The sequence below is a fragment of the Halichoeres trimaculatus genome, unplaced genomic scaffold (assembly GCF_033239565.1).
Source record: "Halichoeres trimaculatus isolate MK-OKI-2021-1 unplaced genomic scaffold, fHalTri1.1 fHalTri1_scaffold_8, whole genome shotgun sequence".
NCBI classification, from domain to species: domain Eukaryota; kingdom Metazoa; phylum Chordata; class Actinopteri; order Labriformes; family Labridae; genus Halichoeres; species Halichoeres trimaculatus.
In genome coordinates this window covers 14299210-14310885 of record NW_027437186.1, presented here as the reverse complement: position 1 = coordinate 14310885, position 11676 = coordinate 14299210, and the positions used below count along the sequence as shown (strand labels likewise).

General features: G+C 40.4%; 1 protein-coding gene across 2 annotated transcripts in view; it reads right to left on the bottom strand.

The window, feature by feature from the left end:
- LOC141794975 (spectrin beta chain, non-erythrocytic 1) overlaps window positions 1-9759 on the bottom strand; it is a 116999-nt gene extending 107240 nt beyond the window's left edge. For both annotated transcript variants that reach the window (XM_074675661.1, XM_074675662.1), the window contains exon 1: window positions 9626-9759. The gene's annotated coding sequence lies outside the window, so the exon portion shown is untranslated. The remainder of the gene's footprint in view (window positions 1-9625) is intronic.
- Window positions 9760-11676: the final 1917 nt, after the last annotated feature.

Below are 11676 nucleotides of genomic sequence, written 5' to 3'. Positions count from 1 at the left end.
TATCCCAGAAATTTCCACTAAACAGATCTAAATCTTAAGAGATAGTTTTCAAAAGTTTAGTCTGTGCAAAAAGCTGAGGAGAAGACGATATAGGTTTGTGTGTCTTTGACCAACACTTCAGTTTGACCTTTTTACCTTCCATAACCCAGCTATGTACACAAACACACACTAAAGCACACATTCAGCCTTGCCAGAAAAGAAGCAGAACCAGCCAGTGCAAACATGCCATGCCTTACTGATACCGTACTGTGTGATGTTGTCAAAAGGACATCGAGAATGAAAAAAAAAAGGGGAAAAAAGAAAAAAACAAAAATTTTCAATGTTAAATTAAAGATCATTTGGTACTTCTTCACACAGCCTGTTTGAGGTGGAACCTTCGCAGAATGATTGGGAAAAGGTTTTCTGCTGGTGAGCAACCGAGGTGACTGAGCAGGCAAGACAAAATATTGTGCGTGAACATGAATAGCCTGTGGTTTGATGACATGCCACGCTTCTTTCCCATCACTGTAGTTATTCATGTCATGAAATGCTACAAGGGTGGAGGTGTCAGACCAGACTGCTGACATCCTTGAAAGAAGCTAAATTACAAAGTCAAGTTGACCCTCTGTGTGGGTTCCCCGCCCGCTTTTTCAACAAAGAGCCAAGCTGACCGGCGTCTCTGTGAACAATACACCGACTACAAGAAGGAATGAGGCCGCGACAGATTCTGACACTATGACTTCTATCACTGTGCTTTTGATTAAAATTGAACAAAATTATTTCATGTAAAAGCAGTATAAAAATTATTTGGTAAATTAGGTATTTTCATTAATTTAAGTATGACAGAAAATATTAGCCATCCTGAAACTGGGACTTTTTCAAACTGCAACAAACCCTGAAACTGCTAACCACTAGGCTTTACACCGATCATATCGGCTACATCGGATCGGCCGATATTTGGCATTTTTTGTAATGATCAGGATCAGGCGTCATGTCATAAACCACAGATCAATCAATGACATCATGGTCGTGTTTAATCTGTCTCATTTACCCCAAACTAGTTTCACAGCATCGACATGTTTATTTGTTTGTATCGGAGAGCAAATGACTCATGATTAAAAAAACTGTTAATTTCGTGGATGTATATGAATGTTTTGAGGCAGCTTCGTTCTATTTGCACTAGAGTTACAGTCTGTGACTGTTCATTTAATTGATATGCTGCTGTATGTTTGAGGCAGCATTACTGTCCTTAATTTGCAGTATTTATTTATTACAGGAAAGTAATTAATTACAATAAAGTAATTTAATTACTAATTGCTAATTACTAATTACTAATTGGGCTAATTATTTTTGTCTTGGGTTATATTTTTGATTGTCCAGACTGAACTTAACTGAACTTGTCAGTCATTTAATGCCCTCCAGAGGTCATTGATGTTTAACCCTTGTACCTCAGTCAGATTGGGGCATGGCAAGATTGATACTCAGGAAACAGCACATAAGTATACAAATACATAAACAAGTAGTTTAAATATTGCTCCTCATGTGATCGGATCGGTGATCGGTTATCGGTTTATTTAAAGTCACTGATCGGTGATCGGTGAAATCATGATCTTGTAAAGCCTACTAACCACCAGCACAATAACAATTATCTCATACAAACAAAAAACTGAACAACCCCTTTATGAATGTCACTTTTGAGTCTTCAGTCCTAGATGTTATCATTTCACAATTCATTAATTAATTTGATCAACTGATAATGATCATCCAAACATTTTGTGCCATCATAGTAACTACACCAGCAGCTGAAGAGTGTGACACACAAAGATGTGTTGAGTAACAGAGTGAGAGGAGCTTTAATCTGAGTTTGTCTCACCTCTGAATGTTTGATGAACCTCTCAGTGTTCAGTTGGAGGTGGTGGTGGTCAGCTCCATCCCACTTCTCTATATTCGGCTGAAAGTTTGCCACTGGGAAAAATCCTACACTCCTCCTCCTCCTCCTCTTCCCTCACTCCTTCATGCCCTCCTCTGTGTCGCACTGCTCCACTTCCTATCCGCTGGACAGTTTCCAGAACATTCCTCCCTCTCTCCTCCTGCCTGGGAAAATCTTCCAGCTGGGACATTTTTGCTCCTGTCCTCCTTTTTCTCCCCCTCGTCCCTCATTTATCTCTTCACCTTCTCCTCCTACTACCCCTCCTCTCATTTTTTATCCCCCTTTCACAACTACATCGTTTTCCATCAATCCTTTCTGCTCTTCTTCACCATCAAAACAATGTTTATTTTGGCACATTTTGTTTAGGTTTTGATTTTGATCATCAACAATCCCACTTCTCTCACCCTCCCTTCATCCATCTCTAGCCTCCTCATCCTCTGGGCCTCAGGATAAAGTTTCTCCTCCACTATCCAACTCTCTGAGCTTAAAGCCTGAGCCTCTGAGCCATGAAGGAGGGAGGGAGTTGAAGGTAGAGGGAAAAACAGATACATGTTCACAGAAAAATCCCTGAAACACTATCAGCATCCTTATTTTAGCTTATTTTCTTATTTCATTTTATAATACCCTCTGGTTTTGTTCAGCTGGAAAATGTGTTTAAATTTTCCTACTTTATGGGTCAAGATAACACAAAAAGTGTGTGAGGTAAAAAAGAAGCCAAGAATGAAGAAAAGAGGAGAAGATGGACACTTGAAGTGACAAAAGGAGTCTATTTTATAAAAGGACTAAAATATTGAAGGGAAAGGGAGGAAGTGAAGGTGACTTTGGAAGGAGAACAGGAAGGATGAATGTAGAGGAGAAAAAGGTATATGTGAGAAGAAGGGAGGATCTGCAGTGGGGAGCAGGAAAAAGAACGACAGAAACCCGACTGGCCTTGTTTCTGAAAATACAACTGGCCACGCAGCTCTTAAAGGGACAACACGCCATATCTTCACCACTTATCTCTGATACCCTGTTAACCAAACTTTAAGTGGACCCAGCTTCGATGACTACTTTTACTCTGACATCTCCACATCTCCCTTATTCAACACAGAAAGGTTAAAGAAGGTGGGAAATTATTAGGAAAATATCACAATTTGAAGCCTTAGCTTTAAAGAGAGACAACAACAAGTAGACAAAAGTTGTGAAAGAATGACTGACTTTAGGATTATAAATGCCTTTTTTGTTTTGCACATAGCCTCTTCCCCTTTGTTCCTCAGAGTCAAAATGCTGCTAAGTACCCGCGTCAGTGATCCAGTCTGAAACTCTGTAAATTGCTCTTAAGTTTTCAGCTAAAGAGACGGTGACTCAAACCCAGAGCGGACCATCTGTATGCAGAGGACGATCAAAGGCATCTTTAAAAAGGTTCGTCTGCATTCTTTACGTTTCTGATCACATGACTACTGCTCCATCTCCCTGTGCTCACTTTGAACCTGGACCAACACCCCGACCCTCTGAGACACACAGTCTGTCAACATGATTCTGGACTAATTAAAACTACAGTGGGACACTTTTGGTCCTGTTTACATGAGAGGTGGAAGAAGTAGAATGAGCTTTAAAGAAAGAAAAACAAAGACAAAACCAGAGCGAGGGAATTGGAGGAAAAACAGGAAGACCGAAGAGACGTGAAATTTGTGCTGCCCAACAACTAAAACTGAGTCCGGCTTCAACAGACTGCTTAACAGGCCACTGAAACTAGAGATGGTACCAACCAAGTTCCGTCTGTAGTACCAAATATGGGCTCACGTAAAATATCATCAGTACACACGTCCTTGTGACTGTGAGGGAGTGAAAGAGTAGATGATTTTCAATGCTGGACATGAACACAGCATTTCAAGTTTATACATTGTACTGGCTGACCTGAATATAGGACAACCTTGATTATAAGACGACTCTCCTCGTCTCATGACCAATCTTCAGAAAAAGACTCTGATAATCAAAATTTACTTAGTAACTTTTACAATTGAAATTCTGAGACAATCATTGAAATAATAGAGACTGCTTTCATTTTTGGCTGTAAATACAATTACTCAGATCTGTGTTTCAAATTTAATTTGTAATGGGCATGCTTTTGTTACTTTTCTCAGCAAACAAACTCAAACACACTCCAGTCAGTCTCTTGGTAACGGCTAATTTAACGGCTGAAGACCATGATAAATACCAGCATGTGTCAATGGTTAGACTCCAACCATAAGACGACCCCACTGCTTTTCATATTATTTTCAACAAAAAAAAGTGTCTTATATTCAGAAATAATGTTACATTACATATGTTACATTGAAAAACTTTGAGATGTTATATTTAAACCCTTCAATATCTATTATCAAATAAACACACACAAAAGTAACAAAAATTAGTACTATTAAGTACTGATACCGATTGCCAGGTACCGGGAATCGGTACTATATTGTTTTAAATGTGAAAGGTACCCTTTCTTAACTTAAACTACAAGTAACTATGTTAGAATAATGTAAAACAAAGATGCTTGAGATCTGAATTTTAAGTCTATAAAAGAAACAAACAAATGGCCGTCAAGGCAGGGTTTATCCACACCGTCTCTAACACCACAAAAAAAATCAGTGTTTTTGTCAGTGGGATTTTTCAGTTTGACTTCTGGAAGACAGCTCCAGACCACATGCAGCATAACTGCTGCATGTGGCTGTGATGAACGTCATCACAAACAGCTTAGCCTGTGTTTTAGCCTTTAGCTTGTGTATTAGCCTGTGCTCCATCACTCTCCTGTATATCTTTCTTCTGCTCTTCTGCCCTTTTTCTGTCTGACAGTTCAGCTCCGCTGTCCATCATTAAAACAAAATAAGTGATGGCGAACTGTTGCTGATAGTAAAAGATTTTTTTCAGCAGAGAAAAACATAGATTTCTCGTCTTACGGCTAAACTTTGTCGGCCGGCATGGTGTTGAACTCACTCAATCTGGTCCTGCCCGACCGGGGAGCTGAGAAATGGCATTTAGAAACAACCTACTTCAGTGCTGATTGTCTCATTTAAGACTGTAGATTGATCAGGCACATCTAGGAATGAGACTTTTCCAAGATCACTTAGGAAGTCCTCACAGCCCCTTTAAGGAGAGAGATGTAATGGCTGTCTCTGGTAAAACAAAAAGGATTCTTTCTGTAACGCTGGCAACCATAGTGGGAAATATGACCACTGCTTGAAGCCAGATTTGATGGACACACTTGCCCTCTTGGATTACATTGCAGTCACTGAAACCTGTTTCAAGGCTGCAGGATGATTTTATCTGCTGGAGCAAGTTTCTTTTTTTGTGCCTTGAGTCATCCATAACACAAAATATGTAAAACATAGAGTTCCTGTTTTTTAAACACTCTCTTTTCAGTTTACCAAGCACATTTTTTAGCCCAGGGAAAAATCTTCATCCCCATGTTGTGTGCAGGTTTGTGGACTGTCTCTACCAGCACTTCTATGAAATACGTTGTTATGTAATCAGTAAAAAGCTGTACTCCTCTGTGTATTCCTTCGTCGAATTGTCTCTTACAGAGAGATGAACAAATGCTCCATGAGCGGTTCAGGTTTAATATTAGCCTGGTATTAAAATGATGAAGCCGCTTTATAAGACACTGCAGTAGAGCAGATGATTTATGGCTCAAATCTCTCTCTGCATCACGCCGGCCTTGCCGAGCCAAAGCAGGATCATCACCACCACCTCCACAAAGCTGAGGTATCAGTGAGGGGAAGAGAGAGTCTGACATGGAGCCAAAACGCTCCCAGTAGCACTCTTCATGTTTCCTGTAGGAGCATCAATTCACTTAAAACCTCCCTGCAGATCATTTATGATTAAAACATTCAAACCTGCTGAAAGAAACAGACTAAACAATAAGAGTTACTGTCCTACTGAATGTGGTGATAAATAAGTGAAACTAATTAATGAGGACCACCCAGCTTCAAATGAAACAAACTAAACTCAGAGGAAACAGGTCTATTTTTAAAACCTTTCCAAAGGCAGTTTGGCTCTCACTGAGTTAAAACCACATTTCCCATAAACCTCACTGCACCCAGCCCTCTTTTCCATCTATATCTGGCTTTCCTCCATTTGACTTAAAGAGCCTGTAAACACAAACAGCAGAGCTAAGCTCACTGAGCCGACCACATCAGCAAACGTCACATGGACGGTTAAAAAAAAACAGCTGTTTAAAAAAAGCACTCCCTCCTCTCTACTGTGAGGTTAAATGATTGGAAGGTTTCATTTAATATCCATTTAAATACACACTTCATGAATTCAATTAAATTTAAAGATTTAAAGTGTTATTCTTCCTTGAAATCTTCTTTTTCTTAATTAGAAAAACTTTGAGGAGTGCTTTTTAATCTACATAAATATCCATTATAAGTTGGGAATTTTATTGAAATTCAAGTTGTTTAAAAGCCTTTAATGCCTGAAGAAGGAGCTTCTTAATACCAAAAACACTTCCTCAAGTGATGCTACTTGAATCATGTGGCTTGAGTCTGAACCTACTGTACTTACCTGTACTGACAGATTCCCATTACTGATCTCTACTGGAGGCTCTGAAGTACTAGTTTTACACCACCAGATCACACCTAAACTCCTGACTGGACTGAGAAGTGATCCTAATCCACAGCAACGTATTTCCTCTTTGGAAAGTTAAATTTGTCCCATATAATCAATAAGGTAAGAAAACACTGAGAAAACAGTCAAAATCCTGTCAAAATGTAGCACACGAAACGGTTCAGTTCAGTTGGTCTGTGCGGCACGTATTTTACGGCGTTTCCACTGACTAATCCCGGGACAGATCCCGAAATAACTGAGATAAGTCACCCCACTTTTCAGGATCCTTCCGTTAGGGTGCCAGACTAAACCGATCCAATCCCAGAAGGTGGAGCTGCCACACTGAAGAACGTTGATTGGTTGAAAAAATTGTCACTTAAAGTGCGACAGCAGCTGTATTTCTCCTTGCTACACACAGCCTTCTCTGAAACAAAGCTTGATAAGGCTTTGTAAAAAGAGCCATGTGGAAATCACAAAGAAGACGAATTGCTGGATATCTCCAATCATTGCTTTTTGTTTACTGTGTTGCATTTGTCTTCTTTCTTGGATCTAAAAGCATGGTACACTGTCACACTGCTATAGCACCATGCTATTATTTAACTGACGTCGCTATTAGCACCCGGCTAACATGCCACCCAACACAAGGGGGCACGGTTGGCTGTGGAAATGCAAACAGGATCAAGCTTAACTGATCCAAACTGTACCAAACCTTACTGATCCAAACTGGATCTAATGTATCACAGCTGAACACTAGATCACACTAGACTGTGGGCACGTGATGTCAAACTGGTTTGCTGATAATGATAGCTGAGCTAGCACCACTGTCCTTTGGTCGTCCACAAGACTGTGACTGTTGAGCACTGCTCTGGTCAAACTGTTATTGATGCAGCCAAGACACAACTTAATCTACATTTTCTTGATCAGGATACTGCAAAACTCCAGCTCTATGACGTGCCATCCGTCACCCACGCTAAATAAAACCCAGGTAGTGGAGTGTTGTAGGGTTGTGCAAGTAGCCATTAACATGAAATAAAGCCCCAGCTAGTCACAGGTAGCTAACAAGCATTTCAGGCTTGACAGATGTGAAAGTACTGCAACCATGAGCAAGGATGATGACATGTAATTAGTCCTGAACTGAAAATTCAAAACATATCCTCTACACTGTGAGTGGTGTTGGTGCTCAGTTTTCACAGGGTAATGGAATGTTGCTGGATGGATTACAGTATCTTTTATTTTTTCCTTAGAGTAAGTTGTCAAAAAACACCAGAGACCAAAGCATTCACAACAATACTTGATCTTTGAGAAATTAATTTGACAGTAATATGCATTTAACCCCCATCCTCTCATATATTAGCTGTTTGTTGGGAGTTGTCTTGTTGTTTTTAAAGGGGAATGCTTGTAATTAGCATTTTCAAAGCTGCTTTCTTTGATGAATGTTTACCACAGAAAAACCCACATAAATGTATAATTTGGAGAAATCTTTTAGAGATGCATGTTCTAAACTGCAACAATAGGATGTTAAAGTTCAAATAAAGATTTTGGGTTTGGTTATAGCCACCATTTTAGCTCTGATTCCTCAACATCTGACCTCTCATTGAGTCCAAAGCTTAGAATCAAACTATTTCACTGCAAACATTTATGCAGGTTGACTTTAGTATCATTAAGCTACCAATTTAAACCATGATTTACATCCAAAGGATTAAAGTTTATTATATAATGGTGGTTGTTTTACTGCAGCTCGCTGTAAAAGCAGCAGGAGCTGCAGAACAACTCGACACCTCACTGTGACGTCTTAAAGGCTCCGGTCAACAAGTTGCCAAATGTTTCCCAGTTGCTGCATTTAAAGAAATAAAGAGGAGGGAGGTGAGAAAGATAGAAAAAATGGAGGAGAAAAACAAAATGATAAGAGGAAAGAGGAGGTGAGAAAGAGGATTAAGAGGAGATAACTCAAGGAGAGAGGAATTTGAAGGAGTAGGGGGGAAACTCAAAGAAAGGCTAAACGCAAGAGAAAATACAGGAGTAGAGAGGTCAGAGAAAGAAATCAGAGACAGCAAAACAGAAAAAGCAGAGAAGGGAAGGATCGGGAGGACAAGGCAAAAGGAGAGAGGGGGAAGAAATGGAGAAGGGGAGGGAGGAGGAGAGAAAGCAGCAGCCCAGCCTGTATCTGATTACATAATTGCTCTACAGGATTTGAAACAGGGTCTGCGCAAAAAGCAAAAAAAGAAGCCTCAAAGCAGCAAGGTTACACACATTTTACCATCACAGAACCAAGTACTGACAGCCAAAGGTTTTAAATAGAGAGATTTAACTAATTTAGATTAACACAGTGAGGGACTAACAGTTGAAATGCAAATAAAACAGAAATTAATCTTAATCCAATGGCACATGAAGGATCTAGCTGTGATTCAAAAACAGTGAGGCTAAAAGAGCACAATAAAAACACAACATCTGAGTAAGGCTTGCTTTAAGTGAAGTCAAAGTGGCACAGAGAGACACCAAAACATCCCAAAGCACAGATAAGGTCTCAGGGACTGCAAGGCGACGGGACTCAGGGTCCCTGTAGAGATGTTTCAGAGGAGTATGACGGGAGTATTTTAGTGTTGTGTTCTGAGGATGAGGACCACGCCTGCACCACCACCTACGTCTCTTGCATCATCATCTCCATCATCATCTACATCACAGAAATAAAGGGCTGAGGAGTCTTCGTCAGTTTTGGACTCGCAAAATTCAGATGGAAATGCGGAGTTCCCCGAAAATTCAACAACAACCAGCAACAAACAGCTCTGGCGCACTGAATCCATCACACACGCAAGCAGGCACACAAACAAAAACACACCGATACAAGTTCAACAGCACGATGGAGAGCGACGGAAAACAGAGAAACACAGCCGGGGGGAGAGCTCGCTGCACGGCTGCGTTTCGCGCCACCAACCCGCTGCAGCACCACATTGATTTACAGACAGGTTAAACCCGACATAGGTGGCCTCCACATCCCGAGGTGTCCGAGTTCAAGGATGCACATCAGCGCCACAGCCAAGGCGCCCCAGCTCAGTCACGCCAACAATGAATCAAATTCATACACACACGAATTTGGTTTTTGATGAGACTACCAACCAACACAGCTCAGCCCGGGTGTGCACTCACCTGGAGGCCGACGGAAGCGCAGTGGAGTCCCGCTCGGAGTGAAGGACGGACGGACGGACTGCTGCGAGCTCGAAGCGAAAACAACGCAAGAGCAGTGAGTCCTCAAATCCACCAATCCTCCTCCTCCGCCTCCTCCCTTTCATCCCCCCGCCCCTACTCTCCGCGCTGCCTCAGTAGGGCCCGGACTGCAGAGTGAGGTGCGCTTGATTCATGTGCCGCGCTGCTCTGGCGGGGTGGGTATCACAGTGGGCTGCTATCCCGTGAACGATGCCGTTTCTTTGCAGTTCCAAACATAAAAAGCAAACGATAAGGATAACCTTAAACTTTTTAGTGAAACTATCAGTCATAAACATTAACTGCACCATATCTGTACGTTTTATGTGACGTGACAGCTCTACAAACATAAAGAAAGAGATCTGAAGTCAGCTGGTTCAGCTGCAGCTGGTTCCTAATAATCAAATTAAACTACTCATTAATGTTAATTGATCCATACCAGAATGTTTGACTAAGAAGTGCTCACAAAAACTTCACAATCTCTTTTAGATTCTCTCACCTCATCACCCCTTCGTCCATCTCTTGATTTTTTTTTTTTTAACCAAAAAATAGGCTACATAAAATATCATTGAGTATTGCTCAAGAAAGGAATGTCATTCAGGGCTTATACTTTTGGTCCCCTCTTTACAAAGCAGTTTTACTGAAAATCCAAAAAAACAAAACAAAACAAAAAAAAAAAAACTGCAAACAAACATCTGTGGGTTGTTGATGCTGTTGTCATTGTTGGGATATAGACCTTATCTTGCTTCCCTAAGAAAGTCATACTTTTCACTCAGTAGGAAGGTTTGCATTTGGAAGAGGCTTAGTGTGCTGTTCATCTTTTATCTAACACCTAGCATGGCACACCTGGCAGCCATTTCTTTTCTTTCTTTCTTTCTTTCTTTCTTTCTTTCTTTCTTTCTTTCTTTCTTTCTTTCTTTCTTTCTTTAAGTGAACTGCAGAAAAAAAAAATCAGTGCTGATTTTTTTTCTTTTTAGGTCACGAAGAATCACTGTTGTGCTGTGTTTTCCAGTCATTTTAATAGCCTACTAAAAATTTCTACCAGGAAATCTGCGCTACGACACTAAACTAAAACTGAAAAATGCATTCAAATGTTTATCTCTAATAGATAAAGAGCTTGTTTTCAATCAAAAATCTATAAAAACTGTAATTTCACACATGCACTGAAGTTTTTTTCTGTAAATGTATTAGTGTTTTTATTTCTAATTTTATTATTTTTTATTTATTTTTCATTATTATTGTTTTATATTTTATTCTTTTTGTAGGTTATCGACAGAGAGCAGTGTGCGGCTCAGTTTGCTGTTGACCTTAGCTGGTCCTAAAGATATAAACAAAGGTTGTTTTAGTGATGTGAATTTATTTGCAGACATAATAACCGGTGTCCCATATTCAGGATAGGTAAGGTTAGTCTTTCATAAAATAAAATATTCCTGATAACTTCTTTTCTGTTTTCTGCTTACTGAATGAAATAAAAGTGACAATGCATTTTTTATCTTTATGTGGGACCAGACTGTCTCCACCCCTCTAGCTGCCTTGGCATTACAATGAAGCACCTCTAGCCCCTACAGTCTGAGTGAGAGGCGGAGATCCAGTCAGAAAGGAGGAGGGGGTGGAGAGGATAGAGGTGGGCAGAGAGTCTGCAGAGACTGAATGATGCCAAACATGCCAGACTCTGAGAAGTTGGGGATGAGAGCGACCAAAAGAACAGGAACAATTAATGAAGAACCAAATACCATAAAAAAAAAATCTAACAGGCGATCGAACAGGGATACTTTTACATACTGACTAAAGGTCTTTCTCACAGCTGTCTGGAAAGAAATATTGAGTTTCCAGACACATCAGATGTGAAGCAGACCTCTCTCTGATCGCCACAGCGTGAGCCAGCATTTCCTCCCAGATGAGACTCAAACCCCGCAGCTCTCTGTTCAAGCACTCATCCATTTAAACCTCCTACTCTGGTGAATCATCAGCCATGAACTCTGCTTATCACTCTCAAT